Source organism: Corvus hawaiiensis, chromosome 3, assembly GCF_020740725.1.
Source record: "Corvus hawaiiensis isolate bCorHaw1 chromosome 3, bCorHaw1.pri.cur, whole genome shotgun sequence".
NCBI lineage: Eukaryota > Metazoa > Chordata > Aves > Passeriformes > Corvidae > Corvus > Corvus hawaiiensis.
The window spans coordinates 78,763,570-78,783,770 of NC_063215.1; the positions used below are offsets into that span (position 1 = coordinate 78,763,570).

General features: G+C 40.9%; 1 long non-coding RNA gene across 2 annotated transcripts; it reads left to right on the top strand.

Annotated features, from left to right (window-relative positions):
• Window positions 1-11,592: 11,592 nt before the first annotated feature.
• Window positions 11,593-19,952, top strand: LOC125324115. Of its 2 annotated transcripts, XR_007202819.1 has the most exons (4): window positions 11,593-11,782; window positions 12,602-12,726; window positions 14,403-16,643; window positions 18,029-19,952. It is a non-coding gene; the product is annotated as an uncharacterized LOC125324115 (long non-coding RNA). The 2 variants fall into 2 exon arrangements; XR_007202818.1 differs by lacking the exon at window positions 12,602-12,726.
• The last annotated feature ends 249 nt before the right edge of the window (window positions 19,953-20,201 follow it).

Sequence of the window (20,201 nt, forward strand, 5' to 3'; positions counted from 1 at the left end):
GGTATAAATGCTCTTGGCATGTTTATACTGCAAATTAAGGCATATTTGTGGCTTTTAACAGCATCCTTCATAAGAACTGTTAAGGAAACTTCCCTGTCTGACCATTTAGGAGGCACTCTAGCAGTCACACCAGCAGTGACTTTAACTGCTGGGATTGAAGCCACTTCTGAGCAGATGGCTCCAATAAGCCAATGGATGCCCCACTTGTTTCCCTACAAACCTCACTTTCACACAATCAGGCCAGGTTTCCTTACTGGCTCGACCCCAGATTCCACATAACAGAGTCTCATACTCCCAGTTCCTTTCATTTTATCATGGTGCAGCAACAGAATGAGACCTCAGTCTGGTGCCTCTGGGGAGGGACCCCCCAAAAAAAGGAGAAACTGGGCTTTTTGCCCTCATGGTCTATGCTCACAGGGATCTTCCAGCTGAGTCCCTGGCTCCTGCTGTGTCTCTGAGTCATCGGCCTGTGCCCCAGATCCCGGTGCCCTTTGTTGTGCACAGGGTTGGCAACAGTTCTCTCACCTTGGGCTCCCACCCCCCAGCGCTCAACCTGCAGCTGGCACAGCCACTGCACACCCAGCTACCTGCACTAAATGTCTCTCAACTGAAGAGTAGTAAGGAAAAAGGGCTTTGTTGCCATGCTGGCTGTTATCTAAAACCTTTGGGAAGAAGGTTGCTGCTTATCTACTAGTAGTATGTCACATGTACGAGACCCATCCTTGATGACAGCTCCCTCAGTGTTCCTCAAGACATGCTTCAGTCCTCCTTAAGTTTACTTTCTAGATATGCCCACAGGCTCAGTGGGGAGCACAGCAATTGTGCCAATATTAAGTATTTTGACCCAATAAAAGCAGGTTCAGAAAGATGAACAATTGGTGCTGTGACCTCTGCACAACCCACATTTTCAGAGGTGTAGCAAGGAGAGAAGACCATTTTGTGATATCTCTAGTCTGGTCCCATGAACCGAATGCTGATCAGAAGCTGGAGCACACACGCTGAGTTCCTGGGGCACGTCTGTTGATTTACTTTCCTCCGCAGGGGATTCAGAGCCAGGACAGCTCTGCAGTGGGAAGCAAAACATACTAAATTTTGCTAAACAAATGAAAATGCTAATGGAGACACACCAGAAATCACTTAGTATTTCTGATGCATCTTTAGAGTGTGTGCTTTCTGAATACTTTTTTTAGACAATGCAAGCCATTATTCAGGATTTATAGTATTTTATAATAGTGGGAAACAATTTGTCCATAATGACTACAAATCTCTGAAAATAGGATTTTCAGTGCTGGTGAGGCTGCACCTCCTGTATTGAGTCCAGTTTTGGGTGCTTCACTACATGAAGGATATTTTGCTTCTCTGGTGTGTCCAGAGAAGGGCAAACTTTTGAGGCGAGCACCAAGGCAGAATATCTTATCTGTGTCCAATCTTTGTTTTTCTCATACCGACTGGACACTAGTAATTGATCATTTTCCACAGTTTTCTGAAATATTCTGCCATATAGGAAGTACATACCTGCTGTACAATCACATTAGATTTGATCCCATTGAATCCTCCCTTTATCTCTTTGCTCATTACTGCATATTCTGTGGAGTCAGATGAAACCCCTTATGGTTGACTGCAGGGGTTTCCCGTTTGTTTTTTTTATTGTCTCATTATCAGTTTTGCTCAGATTATCAATAAAAGGATTATTTTTCCAAATAGGAATTCATATAACCTGGGAACCCAATAACCTGGGTTCTGCAAGTCAAGCTGCGTTCCCTTCTGCTTCTCACGTTATAACCACCTATAAAGAATCTTCAGCTGGGGACTCAGCTGACAACTTTGTCAATGATGCATGGAGAAAGAGAGACTGTTGGAATCCTAGGTTCAGAGAATTTCAGTCTTTCAGTGCTGACAGGCAATGATCCTCAAAAGCATGCTGCATTTGACCTGAGGCCTTGGGAAAACCTTACCAAATTATGCGGTAGCACTGAGATTATTGCTGTGTGATTAAAAAGAAATTTGTTATATCACTGGGTGGAATACGCAGAGATGAAGAAAAATTAGGTTTATGGGATATAGTAACAATATGGAGGATTTTGGGTGTGGATTAGTTCTTCTTCTTTCCTCCTTCTTCTTCACAAATCTGGGTGTTGGTTAAAAAAAAAAATGCAGTGCGGATCATAAATGATTAGTTACTGGATTATAAGTAAAAATAAATTAGTTGGCATTCCATAATTGGATAGATTGGACTTTAAAAGTCCTTGGAAGTTAGAACTCGGGGCCATTTCCACCTTGTTAACTTAGAAGGCACACTCCGTGCCACTATGCCATAGATAAGAATTAACAAACATCAAATTAGAAGAACAACTCAGCATCTTCTGCCTTTTAATGCAAACTCTGAGTAAAAGAACTCGTGAATCAGAGGCAAAATGAAAATAGAAAATTCAAGAGACTATAGTTGCTCTTCAACAGGTGCAGTAGAGCTATGGTAGGAACTGAAGCAGGAGATTTTTTTTTCTTGTAGCAGAAACAAGCAGGTAACAGGTGACCGCAAACAAGCCAAAATATTGAAACTGTTTAAAGTACCTGTATGCTGAGTTTGATTTCTAAATGGTCATGACTTCATCTTGACCATTCTCTTGCTCTACATATGATGTGCCCCAAGAGGTATCTCCTGCAACAACTTTTCACTCTATTCTATCTTTTTTTCCACTTTGTAGTTGCAATAAACATAATTTTTGGCTTCTGCACTGTGGCCAGCAGGTGTAGGGCAATGATTGTCCCTCTGTACTTGGCATTGGTGATGCCACCCCTTGAGCCCTGTCTTCAGTTCTGGGCCCCTCAAAACAAGAAGGACATTGAAGTGCTGGAGCAAGTCCAGAGAATGGCAACTGTGAAGGGTCTGGAGCACAACTCTGATGAGGAGCAGTTGAGGAAGCTGGGATTGTTTAGCCTGGAGAAAATGAGACTCGGGGGGGGATCTTATCACTTTCTACAACTGTCTGAAAGGTTGTAGCCAGGTAGGGATCAGTCTCTTCTCCCAAGTACCAAGTGACAAGGATGAGAGGAAAGGGCCTAAAGCTGCTCATGGGGAGGTTTAAATAGGATATTAGAAAAAACTTCTTCTCCAGAAGGGTTGTTAGGCATTGAAAAAGGTTGAAGTGGGGAAAGTGGTTGAGTCACCATCCCTGAAGGTATTTAAAAGGTGTGTAGATATGGCATTTAGGGACGTAGTTTAGTGGTGGACTTGTCAGTGTTGGGTTTATGGTTGGACTTGATGATCTTAAAGGCCTTTCCAACCTAAATGATTCTGTGATTCTATGATTCTCATTCCTCTGTCTTCATACCAATTGCTGCTCTTCTCTCAAGTTTTCCAGAACTTCAGCAAAGCTGCCTTCTTCAGTCTGAAAATATGAACATTTCCACTGGTCCCTGATGACTAGTTTTGAGAGAGATTTTCCTTTACTAAAGAAAAATATTGTGAGATATTATCCAATTGCTTAATTTATAATTTAAATGTGATGAGGTTTTTTCTAGGAAAACTGGAAGAGCAATGCTTTCTTTTATGAAAAAAGGTCAAAACCTTTGCTGTAAGAGATGATCAGTTATGCAGTTGGTGTGACTAAGACCTGCTTTAAAACAGTGCTAATATATCTAGGGGACACAGAGACCATATGAGTGGACATAAGATTTTTAGGTTTTTGCTTCTAAATTGTGACTCAGGTGGGGAGAGACTGGGAAGCTACCTGATGATTAGTGTGAAAGTATTTCTTGGCTTTTATCTTAATCTTAATAAAAAATACATCACCAAAAAGAAATCCCTAAATTAACAAACCCTGCATCACAATCAGTAACAACCACCCCAGAAGGAGATGGTATATAGAAGAAGAAAAAGAACAAGTTAGAAAATAAGCTGCCTTCTTTTTTGTTAAGGTCAGAAGTGAAGGGTCTGGAGTTTTTTTTTGGTCAGACAGAATTCAACTTATCCTGAACTTAAGATCTTGTGATCCACGCAATTTTTGTAAAACAAGAAATTAAGAAAAAATATTCAGAGAGAGGAATTTTTTTTAAGGAAACATCTAGAATTTCTGTGGATTGGAATACTTGGGAAAAGGCAGTCCTAACCCTGGGGAAAAGTTGCCCCTCTGACTGCATTTTATACTTAAAAAACTCAAAAAGAGTTTTTACTTCACCACTCAGCAGTGAGGGCACAACATAAGGTAGCACCACCCCTGGTACCATGGATTCAGCACTTTTTGGTAAGGAGCATGTCAGAGTAAAGAACAGCTCTTTTCCAACTTGGTCTTATCCAGAGCAACAGGTTATTCTCTTGACATTTCTAAGAGAAATCATCTTTGTTCTCCCATTTCTTTCCATCTTTGAAGGGCTCTCCCACTTATATTTTCTTTGTAGAGTTTCAGATCTTTAACTCCACATACCCAGAGAAAATCAAAGCTGCTATTCTCTGTTTGTTTTAGAACTTAACAACCCTCAGATGAAAGTCTACGAAAGAAGTTACTTGGCTTTTCTTGGTTTCATAGAGCCACCCGATGGGTGCGTACTCTGTGAGCTGTACACCCCTAGGGTCATTCCCTGATAGGATGTCATGCAGAGGAAGAAAAGGGGAGCCAGCTTTTATCACCAGCATCATGCAGATTCAAAGGAAAATAATAGGAACTAAAGAAAAATGTGAGATAAATTGAGGAACAGCAAAGGTAGCATTGAGTGAGGCTCTGTTCCCACTGTCAGAGGGATAGATATGAACTCTTCTGGAAGCACAATGTGGGGGCAAACACTGGAGTGACATGGAAATGGCACAATGTGCCTCACTTCAAGTGAAAGAGCCTTCCCTGTACTGTAGCTTTACTGAAAAAGTATGTATGTGCTGTTAATGTGCAAAAAGGTGAGATGATCACTTTCCTTTAACCACAGGATATTCTAGGGGGAATGGAAAATGTTGACTTCCACTGGGATCAGTAGGACAGAAAGAAAAATCACCATGTTTATGTCTGCGCCCTCCCTCCAAGGCTTTGCAGGTGACAGACCCAGTGAAAGCATCCATCTCCTCTCTGTGCTCAGTAAGCAGAAAATGAAACAGAGGAGTCAGTGTGACAGTGAGTGATTTCAAGCCACTTGTAAAGGCATGCATTCAACCCGAGGCCATCAGCTCAGGAGCCCTCACAAAAATAGGGTAGTTTTTAATAAAACCACAGCCACCAGAGTCCAAAGAGATCTTGAACAAGACAAACAACGAACACAAAACCTTCTAAAATTCATGCTGCTCATCAAGGTACAAAAGTTCCCCAAGGCACTTTGTCAGGATTTGAAGTTACTATGGGTATTTTTGTCTGTCCTTGTCTGTCTTCAGCCCACCTCATCTCAAGAAGTTCCTCCCAAAACAAACTGCAACAGCAGATGATAATTGCTGCTCTTCTCTTTTTGTCTAGGGACATCTGGATAAACTGCATAGCTCCTTTCATAATGTCTTGGTTCCCTCAAACCCCTTGCTTAAGGCTGGACACAGAAGAGTGACTTATATGTAAATCTTGGGACTGATGGAATTTTTGCCATTTGCTAATAAGCTTGCAATATATTGCTCTATGCAGCATATATAAATATGCTATTTGCCAGAAGAGGATACTCAAAACTACACTAAGATGGCTCACAAAATTTTAATATCATGTTCTCTTCAAGCTTTGAACCAGAATTGAAAAACATAACAGGACATTTTTCAGTGGGGTCCTACATGCTTAGATGGAGATATGGACTCACTCCAACATTAACAGGACTCCCATGTTTAGGTTCTGAAATGTAATAAACTGGCATTAAAATACTAAAACAAAAGGCACTTTTTTTTTACCTGGATCTTCCTGAGACCAAATAGTGCATTTATCCAGCAATCTGTAGTCAGCTTTTCTCTTAATCTCTTCTGGAGTTTGCACTAAACACAGCCAGGTCATTCAGCCTCTTACCTGTGATTTGGGAGATGAAAGACCAAATCCAAGTGCTGTGTCTGGCCAAGAAGTAGTTATTTTTTTTATATGAAGCTGAAAAGCTGTAATGGGAGGCATTGAGAGTGTTTGAATCCATAACAGATTCAATGGGAGTTGGAGCTTTCCAAGCAAAAGTATACAACAGACATGTTCAGAAAACTGCTGTAGGCAGGCCAGCTAGAGACTTCAGGTTGGCTTTTGTGCATTTCAGGTGCAGGTTGTAAACATTGGCTGGTGGGATTTCTCCTCTCTTACTTTTACTGGGTAAAGACCAAGTCTGAATGGCAAAATCTCAGCCTGATTTTCAAAAGGAGATTCCTGTTTACCACCCTGCTCTAATTTTCAGCTTTTTTTGAGCAAGTGTGTTAGGATAGGCTTTCTGCTGCAGCAGAGATCAATAGCAAATGATACCTTTGAAGAGGGAGATTTGAGGGATTCTGCAGGAAATCAAAGAAAACAGCATTAAACAAGCCATTTCTTCCTTGTTGATCTCGCATACTGTTTGGTACTAAGCAGTGGCTAGGTGTATATATCCCAAACCAGTAAGTTATAAAGCAAATTCAATAATAAAAAAAAATTACTTCATTGGAGTTTCACAGCCAATGGATTCTGAAGGCTTCCTATCTTGCCCCCCTCAAAAAAGTGTTGAAAGGGAACCAGGAATGCAGTTTTCACCTTTGATAGCTCAGTCTATCAATGATGCAGGCAAGGTCTTCCTACGAGTCTTATTTTAAGGTACAAACATGTACTGAGGAGGGAATTGTTCCTTTCTGCATCCTTTCTTCATGAAACAATGCCTACAGGCTCTTTTTAACATTCTGATCTTCTGAAGCACCCAGCCTCATGGCCAAGATACTGAAACATTATCTCGACAAAGAAATCTTACTGGACTTCCCTTCGCAAGCAGAAGCACAAAGGGACAAAGCAGAGATGAGAGGTGGTGCTGACTGTGTGCAGTTGCATGTAATATGTCTATCCATCACCTTTTTGAAGAAACTTAGGCTTATCTAAACAGTGACCCTTTTATTAAATCTTTCAGGGGTGGGTCTTCCCTTAGAAACTTGGTAAAACTTGACTGTCTCATCAAAGCAAATTATCTCATCTCCCTCAGTGACCAGTAGAGAGAGCCAAGCACCTTTGAAAATTAATCAATCCTTTCTCCCTGGCACAAATTTCTAAAGTAGATGAGATGGCTTTTTCTGCTTGTTGCCTCTTTATCCCCATTGACAGTAAGACTGACAATATAGAGGAGCACTAGGAAAGCAAGATATTAGGCAACTGTATCAGAAAACAGTGGAGAGTCCTCTCTTAATATGTGGACTTCATTGCATTTTATTCTGAAATGGAGGGGATTTGTTTTGTTTCTCTCAGGTCTCTCCTACCTCAGTTTCAATCAACTGTTTATACACAAATGGGGGTTTGTTTGCTTTTATTTTGTGTGTTTGGGGTTTTGTTTTTCTGGGGCTTTGGGGTTCATTAGTGGGGGATTTTTTTTTTGTTTTGTTTTTAATATAGAAATGTGCTAGGAAATGCAAATTTTGTAAGAAATTTGCCTTTGAAAGAGCTGAATTAAGCAGGTAGGGAATATAATCAGAAAAGACAGGCCTGGTATGCTATAAAATGTTCTGCAGTACAAAAAGATAAACACTGTAGATCTGTGCCTCAGTGTGCTGACAAGTGCTTAAAAGTTTGTGTGTGTGTGTATGTGCAGAGATACACAGGTTGAGGAAAGGTTTAGACTGGATTGTGGGATAGTGATTTGCTTGAAGTAAAGCCTCCTGTATACCGTTTCATTATGCTCTAATATAGAACATGCCTGCAGGGTGATTGGTGCCTTTATCATTCCCTTGGGTCATGCAGAAAGTGTTCCATGCCCTGCAGAGTTGCCGGGTCTTGTGTAAGCTTGCTTCAAAATTGATCCATCTTTCAGGAAGTTCATGTGCTAGTGAGCTCTGAGGATGACAACTCAAATATATATGATAAGTATAATTTTTGTTTGAAAAAGCTTTCTCCACCAAGTTCCTTCTAAAGCTGTGATTTTTAGTGTGACTAGCGATCAAACCCCAAACAGTGGCATTGCAATCAGGATCTTAATGCTTACCTTCCTAAAAGCACCAGGAATGCATCTTCTTTGTAGTGAGTTTCAGCAAGAGCGACTACGAGAGCATGGTTTGGGTTTTCTGTCATTTGTTTGCTCGCATTGCTAGTACATTACACCAATTTAGTCTCTTATATGTCTAAATCCAGTGAGTCAAATTTTCAGCCTGGAGCTACTGAGTGTAGCTACCTAGACAGCAGCAGTGTGGTGTTATTTTACAGTAAGGAGGACCTCACCTGCTATGATTATATGAGGATAGGATCTCAAAGTATTCAATAATGCTTATCAACAGCACAGAAGCTGAATTGAGGAAAGTAGCATGTCATATTGAAACACAGGAGGAAATCTTTGTGGAGTAGTTTACCTAAATTGGGATTTGGGACGGGACTACAGCAATAATATAGTGTTTGCCGTGTCGTTGTCTTCCCTTGGTATGATCATTAAAAGTTATTAAGTGACCAGTAGTTCCTTGTGTAAGTAAAGATGATGGGTGTAATTTGTGGGTTTTAATTTCAAATATTTGTGTATATTAAATCAGCATCTATGCACTATCTGTTCCTTTCAGCACAGCTCCAATTCAAGTTCCAAGTATAAGAGAATGCAGTGTAATATAATTGTAGTCATTTTATTTTCTTCAATAAAAGCAATCATTGCCTGTAGCTGGTTTCAGAGTGTTGTGAGCAACTTGAAACTGTTACTGACTGGCTGTTAAAAGAAGTCTCAAACGTGGGAAATGTCTTTGGAGATTTTTTGTAATTGACATTATATTTAGCTTTTAGAGGGAAAAGCCCAGACTCTTCAGAACAGCTGGCAGTCACTGAAGTAAAATGAAAGGTATTGTTTTGCAAAAAACTCAGGTGAGTGCAAAGCAAACAATAGCCTAATTCTTTTACCTTAGTCAATTAAAAGTTAGTGTGTGCATTAAGAGCTTGATCCTTATCATACTGAAATTAATGGTAAAACTCTCACTGACTTCAATAGCAATAGCAAAATGCAAGATAAAATCGCTCTCTAGAATGAGCTGAAGGAACTATTGCCTTCAAGTTTTTAACATTATATTTAATTACAAGAATAATGTTTTGAGCAAGTGACTAGTTATCAGGAGCCCTGTGTCCTGTTCCTGGAACAGAAAAGCAAATGCTCAGATTAAAGGACATGTCCTGAATGAAGCCGCTTTCTGGAATTAAAATTTGTATTCTGATCACTGTTCTCTGTGTCTTTGGCATTATCAGTCAGGGCATTGTCTTGCCAAGTGGCAGACATGGTTGCCATTGGTGTCAGGGTAATGTCATCTGGATAACTCCTTGCAGGTCCAGGACCTTGGTATATATCTTCACCCCTACAACAGATTACCTGATGATAATACCATTAAGTTAAATAATTTCATATGTTCTTCTGTGTTTAGGGATGAAGTGATATGTAAATGCAAAGTTTTGCTGTGATGTTGACATGTCATTTCAGATGTGAAATACATCTGGCTTCCCAGGACTCCAGTTCTCTGGTTTAGATGTTTTTATTGACTTCCAAATTATCTATTTGGTTAAGAGCTGAGCACTTTCTATGTAAGTCCTAACTCCCTTTCTTTGCAAGGTGGAGGAGGACTAGAGAATATTCCAGTGTAAGTTTTACCAGCAGCAATCTCTCAAAGTGCTTAGAAGTCTCTGTCTAAAGCTGAGCAGCAGTGAAACAAGGAAAGGATGATGATTAACAGATTTATGCACCTTAAGGTAAGATGAAAAGCTGGAGTGATTAGTACAGTTCTTAAATTTGCTAAAGTGCCTTGTTCATATTGCTTTTGCATCCTTGGAGTCCGAAACCTGATTTCAGTCAACTGTTTTCTTCTAGAGTTGGAAGTTCCTCCTCTGAAGAAGTGTCTTGGTTCTAGTCTATTAACTGCATGAGCTACAAGCCTCATCAAAAGAGCAAAAGTCCTGCCTTATTCCACCTGGTGAGTGGATCAGATTAAGTCTGACCTTAGCCCTTTTGGAAGTTTGCGGCCGTGCCCATTATCCGAGGGTATGCTGAGCTCTTGCCTCTTTTCTCTTTAACTTGGTTTTCTTGCATAAAATTCTGTCTATTGTGAAAGTGCTCTGTGCTTTCATATCACATAAATGCAGAGCTCTGCTTGTTTGTCCATCCTGGTTCTCATGTGGTCCTCAAACAAGGACCAATGGGGACCCTTCGATCATGGTTGTACTAACTTCCCACCAAAATGCCCAGGCAGTTTTCCCTGACAGCAATGCTCACCAAAACAAATTGTAATAATGATGTAGAGACCCAAGTCATACATAGAGAAGTTACAGCACAGGTCTACATAGAGAACCTGAGGTAGCCAATCTGTTACAGTCTTGCAACTGCAGTGATGATCACTTATTGCTCCAAGGGTTTAAAACTGTACAAAAAAATTTGAAAAATAATTACCCACGAGTTACAAAAAATTGAGTCCAGAATGTGCAATAGTACCTTAGTTTGAGCTTCAGCAATGGGTCTGGGGAGCAGCTACAGTTCCGGAAAGGCCCTGACTTGGAAGGCAAGCAGATTCAGATCTGGATCTAAATTCCAGGGCCTGAATCCTTTGCAATAATGGCACATGCTTGATGGAGCAATGAAATGGGAATTGAAAAACTTAATAAACTCTTTTCTTTTCTGGTGTTATCTCCATGTTTAATTTCTCTTCACTGTTTGCATTTACAACACATTTGAAAGTCTGGCATTTTGCAGGAATATAATAAGACTGGTAATTAGAGCAAGCTGAAAGAATCCAAGCCAAAGTCAATAGTTACCTTTTTTTTCCCCTTGTAAGCAGAGGCTTGTCAATTTCAACAGAGAAACTTTCTTCATTATAATTTATTACAACTGTTATAAAAACAAGGTATCTTGAAAGATTAAACCTGCATCTTTCTTTCCAAAACTGATTTAGCAGGTTGAGGGAGATTAAACAGAAAGGGATTATATTTTTAACTTAATCTTTCCACATCAAAAAAACAACCCACTCCACAAACAAAAACACTAGATGACACAATTGCAAAATTGGGCTCTATTCACAGAAGAGAAATTGCCTGGCTGGGATTCATACAGTCCTCTATGGCTTTTCTATGAGAAACTGGGTCTTGGGCAGGGGCAGCTGTGCTGCTTAGGTGCCCACATCTACAGGGTGCTGGGATACAGTCAGCTGTGGGAAAGAGGAGAGGGGCTGTTACACCTGACAAAGGTACCAGTCTAAGAGATGGAGAATTTCATAGGGTGTTTAAGCATCTTGCAAAGCGTTAACATCTAACAAGAAAGCTTATGGCCCAAATGCTGCACTTCTGCAAACATTAATACAGGCTGTTGTTAGTCAGGGGAAATACTTTGTGAGGCTCATTAGTTTAATTGGTCCCTGTCATCTAGTTAAAAAGGAGGAAAAAAGTGCTCCAGACAAAGGCACAGGCTCTGTGCAAGTGGTGCTTTGCTGCTGTAGCTCTGCTGTGTGCTGGCAGGCTAGCATAGGGTGCATGAATCCATCACAGCCTCGTCCTCCAGGGCAGCAGCAGGCAACAACTCCCTGGCACAGTTATATGCCTAAGCCACTACCATTATAACCAGCTAGGATGAGTGCATGCCTCAGCCACTACGGCACTGATTTGGAGTTCCACATGTCTGAATGCTGTGGGTCTTTTTGCTGTGGGCAGCCATGGGTGCTTCTCCTCCTTCACTACTTCTGAGGGTGAGTGGCTCACAAAAGTGCTCATCTCTAAAATCATTGTAAGCACAGCTGTGTGGGAATCAAGATTCAGTAGGGATGGTTGTTGGAGACTAGTTGCACAAGTGCCCTGTTGTATATGCAGGGATAAGCCATGGACCTCTACTTCCTTATCTGTGGTATGGAGCTAAAATTAAACTAGGACAAAGCCTCTTTTGATGCAGATGTGTACATCAGGAGACCCTTCCAGGTAGGAAAGGCACTGCATGCAGGTGATTACAGCTGTAGCTGGCTCTCCACAATTCTGGTGGTGACAGAGGTGCCAACAGGGGATGGTCGCGGTGCTGGCCTGTGCTGGTCTAGGCTAGTCCCTGCTGAACCCACCTAAGAGAAATTCAGTGGTGTTGTTAAGATCCATGCAAACCTATTCCTGCAGGTGTCTTGGCAGTCATTTGCAGTCATTGCTGCTGTGGGGTTTTCCTGAAATTTTCTTCTGTTGCAGTACCTAAGTCTACTAAGGCAAACTGTGTATTCTGGTTTCTAGATCATTCAAAATCTGTGCCAAAATTAATTATATTGGTTTGGTTAATTGTTCTCATCCAAGAAACATTGGTAGCTCCCCTGGGTCACTACAGCAATTTTTCTCATGCTGTAAATGTTTACTTCCCTAGAGTGAAAATGCATAGGTTGTCATTATGTGACTCTGCAGTTCCACACTGATAAAGGCTACCTGTGCCTGTATTTTTTTTAAGCTAGTAAGCAACTGCCAAATTCACTGGAATAGTCTCAGAGACTTATTTCTATATTTTTTTTCTTTCCATTGTTTTTGATTTGATGTTACAGGATTGATAACAACATTTTGTGCTTTGCGAATCTTGCTCTCTCTGGCTGTGCTGGTTAGCCTCTGCTTTTTCACAGAAGGAGTGAGCCCAGCTAAGTCTTTCCTTTTGATTCATGCAGGTTGTAAGGTCAGTTCTGGTAGGTATGACTTGCTAATGAATTCATGCTCCATTTCTCAGCTGGCTGGTTCTGCAAGTAGGCCTGGACAAATACATTGACACTTGAATTTAAGGTGACATTGAGACAGGTAAAAAACATTTGAGAATAGATTTAGAAACCTATACAATGCAAAAGAAATATTAAGTGGAATAAATAGAAACACTTTGGTAATAAGAACATATATATGTGTATACATATATATATATGTATATATCTCCTCGTTACAGATTACAAAGTTTATATAATTTCGTACATGTCAGCATCAATATGAGGGATTCTTCTATGCTCCAAAGAAATGGGAAAAGTGAAGCACAAGCAAAGGAAGGGAAAGGGTATCATGCGGTGAGCAACACTTCCAGTGCATTCATGCCTAATGTGGTACATGCCAGCGCAAAGAGAGATGAATTACAGGGCCACTGCTGGGTGTCATTTCCCAGGTGCACACAGGGTGGGACAGAGCATGGGCAGAACTGAGTACATCGCTCCCCCTCAGACCACCAGCCACCCCGACTGGGTCGTCTTGGTGAAGTCTAGTCTGAACTAACTTTCCTACTCCTGAAGTAGGGAGAGACTAGAATTTGAATCCTAGGCTGTAGTGGATCTTTCAGCACTACAACTATGCCTGAAACTGGGAATGGATTCTGGAGGCAGGATCTCTCTATGCCTAGGCTGGTTTTTACACTCTTTGACTCAGCACTGGAAAATTTTTCTTTGGTTCAGAAAAGGTCAGTCTAACAGATAAGACAAGGGTAGGGGCCAAGGCACCACCAGGGACTTCAACATTGGCTGAATTTTCCATTTTTTTCTTGTTCTTCCTGTGTGAGTGTACTCAAGCTATTTCATCTATCCATTTCTCCATCCTCTCTGAGGTGAAAGTGTGCAATACGGCTTCATTTTTACTGCAATTTGTTCATAAACAACTTGGGGAAAAAAGAAAAAAAGCTATCTCATTATTTCCTTTGGCAATGTGTTCTCCATCCTTAAAAATGAGTTTGGGCCCTCCACAGTGTTAACTAGAAACAATTAATGAACTGGTGGCTTTTAAAAGACAGCAGCTTTGTGTGATCCTTGGGATGTAAACGTGTCTCAGAGGTAGAAGGAAAATAGGAGTATCTGTGAGGGAGACTCCAAACTTCATCTCAGCATTCTCAGTGATTCTGACCAATAGAGATTCTCATAATTCATTTAGGGTACACCAGGAGTATTGGGTTTGCCCGAAACAAAAACTACAGCTTAATTTCAATGGTGAGAAGGCAGCATCTCATGGGTAGGACTGGGAATTGCCTTTGACTTACTCCTGGATCAGAGGATATCCAAAACTACATTAGCCACTTTCAAGGAAGGTGTCCTAAATACCACGTGGGAGTAACAGGTACTTTCTGTGCATTGAAAAGTTATTTTACTGCAGAAAGGAGAAATACAGAAAATTTACTGAGAGTCAAAGAGAGGTGGAAAAAAAGGCATGTAAAAAGAGGGATGTAGTGCTAATGGTGAGAAAAGGCAGACAACAGTGAAAGGGAACACAAGTGCTTACCCTATAGGATGTTCCTGTATTTTGTATTAAATGCAAAGTGAGTAATACATGCTACTGTTATCACCACCACTGTTACCTAAACATACTTTTCCTTTTGTCTGTCATTAACAGGAAACACAGAGACATCAATGAATTCTGAGAAAGAAAATGACAGGCTGTGCTTCAGGAACAGGCTCCAAGCAGAATGTCCCTCTTTGCTGCTGGTGCATAGTGCACAGCAAGAGAAGATCCCATGTTTTCAGTTTGTTGCTACTTTCTAGTTCCCCCTACAGAGTCCAGACAGATTGTGAGAATCTGGCATTTGACATGTAAATACTGTTGTGCCTAATTTCTAACTACCAAAGTCTATTACAGATTCTTAATCCTTTCCATGGAATTATATCTTAATCTCTTTACCCTGGGATTTAAGGTAATAATCTTGAGTTTTCTGGAATATCTTTGATATAAAACTCCGTTGGTTTTGCGTTGAACACGCCACAGGTATAGTTATTTAAATTGCTCAAGAACACCTGGCCAAAATTAATTTCTTGGAAGAACTGGTAATTCAATTTCTTTGCAATAATCTGCTTGAAAATAGGCATGCAAAATTTTAATTTTAGTTTCCCTAAAATCACAGCATTCAATATAGATACATTAAGGAATTTCAGTGGAGCATGAGATAAGCTCGAGAAATGTGGAATCCTTTAGAGTAACATGTTTGTGCTATCACTCAGCAGCTAATTCCATTTTTGATGATCTTGCCAAGATGTTCAAACTACATTAATTATATCAAATGCTTTGATTGGTATTTAAACTGTTTTCTCTTCCTTTCAAAAAGATTGCCACTTTAACTGCCCAAGTGTAAAATGCACTTGCAGAAGGGTTTGTGTGTGGCAATGAGACACACTAATCTTACCTGCTCATTTAGTGAGGATTCAGATTTGTGTGTCTGAGAATAGTGTGACGTGTCTGAGATTAGTATAATGGTGCACTCTTGCTTGAATTATGCAGAAGTACTGCATAAAAAAAATAATGCATGGAGATTAGTGTCAAAACTTCTTTTCATTTAGCAGATAATATCTTGAGGAGAGGGGTCTGAGGTTCAAATTAGGATAATTGCAATTAATTGAATGTAATTTAGAAAGCAAAGTCTTTTAGAAATGGTGGTCAGCTAATGAGTAATCCAATACATCTAGCAGATGGATTGTTGACTGCAAAGCAATTAATTTGATGTTTCAGTGTCATTTATCTCTGTTTCCACATAGCGAAGTGAACACTGGACTCCAATGACAGGAAACAAGTATGTGCCGGAATTTTTTGGTGATATTATCATGCTCTGACTGGTTTAGTCAGTTTAGTTTTCATTCCTTCTGGCACTTCACGACAGGACCAGATCTTGTATAAATAGTATTCAAACAAGCTTCTTACCAACATTAAAAGGTAGCTTTAAGCATAGAAGTTATTTGTGCACCAATGTATATTCGGTTGGTGTGGCAAGTTTTTAGTACTAGGGGTGCCAGGGGTGGCTTCAGACAGTAGATGCTTGAAGCTTCCTACGTCCGACAGAGCCAGTTCCAGCTGGCTTCAAGACAGACTTGCCAGTGGCCAGGGCCGAGCCTGTCAGTGACGGTGGTAGTGCCTCATTGGTAAAGTACTTAAGAAGGGGGTAAAAAAACCCTGCAAAACAGCAACTGCAGCTAAAGAAGAGAGGAGTGAGACTATGTGAGAACCAACACTGCAGGCACCAAGCTCAGCAAAGAAGGAGGGTGAGGGCATCTTGCAGGTACTGGAGCAGAGATTCCACTGCAGCCTGTTCATGATCAGGCAGCTGTGCCTCTGCAGCCCATAGAGTTCCATGGGGAGTAGAGATCCACCTGCAGCCTCTGGAGAACCCCATGCTGGATCGATGGATGCCCAAAGGAGGCTGTGAGAAGCCAGCACTGGAGCAGGCTCCTGGCAGAACCTGTGGATCCATGGAGAGAGGCGTCCATGCTGGAGCAGGTTTGCTGGCAAGTCTTATAAACCCATGGGGGACCCACACTGGAGCAGCCTGTTCCTGAAGGACTTCACTCCATGGAAGAGTCCTATTCTGGAGCAGATCACTGTTCCTGAAGGACTGGAGCAGCCTGCTCCTGAGGGACTTCACTCCATGGAAGAGTCCTATACTGGAGCAGATCATAAGGAACTGTGGCAAGGACTCACTTTGGAGAGGTTTGTGGAAGATTGTCTTCTGTGAGAGGGATCCCATGCTGGAGCAGGACAAGTGTGAGGAGTCCTTTCCCTGAGGAGGAAGGAGTGGCAAAGACAACTTGTGATGAACTGACTGCAGCCCCCATGCCCAAATCAGGAGTTAAGGTTGGCAAAAAGGGAAAGGTACGGGGAAGGTGTTTTAAGATTTATTTCTCCTATCCTATCCTATTTGATTGGTAATAGGTAAAGTAATTTTTTCCCCAAGTCAAGTCTGTTTTGCCCATGACAGTAACTGGTGAGTGATCTCTCTCTGTCCTTATCTTGACCCACGAACCTTTTTTGGTGTATTTTCCCTCCTCTTGTCCAGCTGAGGTGGGAAGTGATAGAGTGGTTTTTGTGGGCACCTGTTGTCTTCCCAGGGTCAACCCAACACAAGCAAATATTCTGTTTAACAAGTGCTCACTAGCAAGAGCCTGGTTGAAAACCTATCAAGGTTAAAACCAGTTTTATTCATTTTATAGCATATAAGTTTTTGACCAGAATCATTCAGTGATCTATGTCTTTATGTGGCAGGATAAGCACTTGCGCTAACACATGGGAAAGTTTGGAAATTAGCAACTAACGCAAAGGGATAGTGCCGCTCCCTTCTGTGGTATTGTCGTCCTTGTGTTTGCCCTCCTTGTCAGTATGCAAAAGGACAAGCAGAAGGTGGTTTGGCCCAGCCTAGCCCATAACTTGATGACAGGAAGGATATTCTTTCTTATGCCGGACATGTCAGATCTCTGCTAGAACAAAAGGTTGAATCTGGGCTTCCTAAGCACACCAGACTCAAGAGGAAGGGAGTATTAAACAAAACTGCAAAGAGAGTAGGCAATGACACAGACCTGCTCAATGTGCAGCTATATCTTTCTTTACAGATGATGTTATATGCTGGGATAAATACTTGAAATAGCCGCTAAATAGGAGGCCGGCAGCAATCAGCTGGCTTTGTTAAAAAATAACAGCATTCTGAGTTGCAAGGTGGAGGTGGGTTACTTGTTAAAGTATCAGACTTAAGGAAAATTACAGGAAGAAAAGGTGAGATAAAATTACAGATCCATGAAAATAGCTGCTTAATCACTAATTTCCCTACGTCAGGGAACAAAATCTACTGCAAAAAGTCCATAGTTGAGAAAAACTGGACTGTCTCTGTAAGGCAAGGTAGTTGTCAAAAGCTCTTCCATGACAGACCCTTTAACAACTCAACAAAGCATAATCAGAGGGGAAACAAAATAACTCATCAAAAATCAGCTGGTTTTATACTTCTTTTCCTGTTCCATTATCGGTCCCTCAGGACATTTTCAAGACTGATCACTGAGATTTCTGGGAGAGGTGAGAAAGTGCAACATTGGCAAGCCAGACAAGTGTACAGTTATGTTTTGGATCAAGAGCAGCAAGATATTGAGATGTACTGAAAACATCCAACTGCATATGGTTCTTCTCTAAATGAAATGTTTTTTCACCTGACATGTAGGAACCAGGAAACAATATATTTTACAGAGGAAAAAACATTTATTTTTCTAGTGCAGAGTCTCTCAAAGATGTCTTGAATAATTTCAGTGAGGACCCAGGATCCCAGGAGATCATTTACAGCTCTTTAACAAGGAAAAGGTAAGTTGTCTTCGAAGAGTTTACAGCATGACCTGAATGATTGCTGGTTTTACATTTTGTAGTTGCCTATTTTTCTCTCTCTTATGTTTGCTTTCCTGGAAGTACACTTAAGAAGCTTCTGTTTGACAACTGTTATACCAATAATCATGATTTTAAAGAATAACGCCATTTACTCTTATACCAGTCAAACAGTATATTACTGAACTTTTTTAAAGAAGTGTTTTATGCTAGTGTTAATTAGCGTTCAGCAAACCCAACTACCAGAAACACTGTCCCCGAGCGGAAATACAGATGATCTCCTGTAATACATGTGTAAACTGGTATTAGTGTCAGTTTCATATAAACACTAAAGCAAGACAAGAAATATTGCAAAGATAAATTAATTAATGTTGGTGATCTGCTCCAATGTTACAGTAAAAGGAAAAGCCTTTCTTTGAATAGCCAGAATGTTCTGCCCTGGGCTGCATGTTCAGATTGAAATGATGGGTTAAGAATCATTTACCAACTATAAAAACGATCCAGAGGCATTCGTCTTTTCCTACTCATCTGCTTTCTGACACCAGCCTAGGCCTAAGAATCTTGGAAAGATTTGGTATCCATTTATTTTAGATTTTGGAGCACGATGCATTTTCAATGGGTCCTGAAGTGCATGACCTACATCACTGCAAGACTTTTTAAGTCTTCTGAACTACTTTCATAGGGCAGTCCCTCACACAGAGTGACTGGAAAGAAGACACGTGCAGGTGGGATGCATTCCTTTCTTTGTTGCTCTTCTGCTAGATTCTGGTAGGACTTTTCATTCCTATTTCAATTAAGGCTTGTTTCAGCTTAAAAGCCCTCATTTCATTGTGACAGCCTCACAAAATCTGGGGTGCTGTGCCCCATCTCAGAACAAAAAGGGTTGCAATCAGTATTGTGGGAACATACTGGGGTCTTGGAGAACAAAACAGGGAACATGGCTGTGGACTTAAGGAGTATAAACCGCAGGAGGAGCAGCACAACAGAGAATGGTTGGATCTAGAGTAGGATCAAGCCTGCCCCACAGCCTCACACTGAGCTCCTGTGTGCCCCCCTGCTGCACCACCATCACTGGGGCAGTGTGGTGAGGGCAGCGGTGGTACAACCCCACAGCTCGGGCAAACTCTACAGTGGGGCACACTTAAGAGTAGGGCTGCAGGAGAGCTCCAGAAGGGACAGCTTGCCCTGCTCAGCGAGCCCAGGTGCAAGGTCCCTCTGATGTCTTAGACAGGGACGAGATCCTGGTATTAGGCAGCCCAGGGTGAGGAATTGACACCAGGGCTAGGAGATGTAAGATTTATTGGCCCACACAAAAATTAGCTTTTCTCAATCCAAATTAGTGCTTACCAGCTGCCTCATTAACAAATAGGTAATATAATGGGAAAAAAGTCAGAGGAAAACCTACCTTAAGGTGAAAGTATTTTGTCTTGTTTTCTTTTTAGCTGGAGACCTGCTGGAATCCAGAAATGACATTAAACTTTCTTTTAGAAGAGGTAATTGAAAAGAAAAAGATGATCAAGGGATGAACAAATGAAGCCTTTTCTTACTGCTGTATGAATAAAAATGTTGTTAATAAGCCCTTTCATTTCAGGCCTCCACTCTGCAGTCACACATTTTGAATGTATAACCACACAGATGAAAATTTTTACCTCTAAGTCCTTCACAGCACTACAGATGTTTTTGAAAATAGAGAAAGGAAGCAAAGAAGGCATGGACACACAGAGGACAGTGGGGATATAGATTTAATAAAAACCCTTTAAAAATTACTTTCTTGTTTCTCAGTTTTCAGTATTTGTATTGCATAACCAATTCTTTTTCTAAGAATAGCTGGTCTCATTTTGTGGTTTCAATTTTTTTTTTTTTATTTCGATATACATTTGTGGGTGATTAAAAGGAATTAACTATGATGAGTGTAATATGAAGCTCAGAAAGCTAATGAACATACAAGGAGAGAAACAGAGGCAGTGAGAGCAGCACTTGTGTTTTGATTCACATCCAGCTGAGAAGACCTGAAAAAGCTAGAAACAGCAGCAGGCTGGTAAAATTAGGGTGAGAAGCAAAGAGAACATAAAC